The sequence below is a fragment of the Sinocyclocheilus grahami genome, unplaced genomic scaffold (assembly GCF_001515645.1).
Source record: "Sinocyclocheilus grahami isolate Dianchi unplaced genomic scaffold, SAMN03320097.WGS_v1.1 scaffold109.1, whole genome shotgun sequence".
Classification (NCBI taxonomy): Eukaryota; Metazoa; Chordata; class Actinopteri; order Cypriniformes; family Cyprinidae; genus Sinocyclocheilus; species Sinocyclocheilus grahami.
In genome coordinates this window covers 119,623-120,777 of record NW_015505288.1, presented here as the reverse complement: position 1 = coordinate 120,777, position 1,155 = coordinate 119,623, and positions in this window count along the sequence as shown.

Genomic DNA, 1,155 nt, shown 5'->3' with positions numbered 1-1,155 from the left:
AGACATGTGGAATCTCCACTTGTGGTCCCTGGACGGGACGCGGAGTTTCTAGGTGGGTTACCTACAGCGGTAGTAAACACCATCACTTCAGCCAGAGCCCCGTCTACTACACACGCTTACAGGCTGAAGTGGAACCTGTTCGTCGATTGGTGCTCTTCCCGCCGGGAAGACCCCCGTAGATGCCCGATCGGATTCGTGCTTTCTTTCCTGCAGGATGGGTTGGAGCGAAGGCTGTCTCCCTCCACCCTTAAAGTGTATGTTGCCGCCATTGCCGCGCATCTCGAGGCAGTACATGGTAAGTCTTTGGGGAAGCATGAATTGGTCATCAGGTTTCTCAGAGGGGCAAGGAGGTTAAATCCTCCGTGCCCTCCCCTGTTACCCTCTTGGGATTTCCCCTCGGTCCTGGCGGCCTTGAAGGGGGAGCCCTTCGAGCCTCTGCAGTCAGTAGAGCTTAAGTTTGTGTCGTTGAAGACAGTGCTCCTCACCGCATTGGCCTCGGTCAAGAGGGTAGGGGACCTGCAGGCATTCTCGGTCGACGATTCGTGCCTAGAATTCGGGACGGGTAACTCTCACGTTGTCCTGAGACCCCGACCTGGATATGTGCCCAAAGTTCCCACCACGCCTTTTAGGGATCAGGTGGTGAACTTGCAAGGGCTGCCCCGGGAGGAGGCAGACCCAGCCGTCGCTCTGCTCCGTTCGCGCTCTGCGCGTTTACGTGGACCATACACAGAGCTTCAGGACCTCAAACCAGCTCTCTGTCTGCTTCAGAGGACAGCAGAAGGGGAAGGCTGTCTCCAAACAAAGACTTGCCCACTGGTTAGTGGAGGCTATAGTCTTAGCTTACCAGGCCCAACGGTTACCTTGCCCCCTTGGAGTGAGAGCTCACTCTACGAGAGGAGTGGCATCTTCTTGGGCATTGGCACGGGGCGCCTCGATAGCAGACATCTGTAGAGCTGCCGGCTGGGTGATGCCTAACAGCTTTGCGAGATTCTATAATCTCCGTGTAGAGCCCGTGTCCTCTCGTGTACTCGCCTCAGGTAGGCAGTAACACCAGACCTGCTCGGTGTCGATCACGCTTGCTGCGCCATTCCTCTCTATGGACCGGATACGTGCGCTTTTTTTGCTCCTCAGTTCAGTTCCCCATGGTGAACCCTG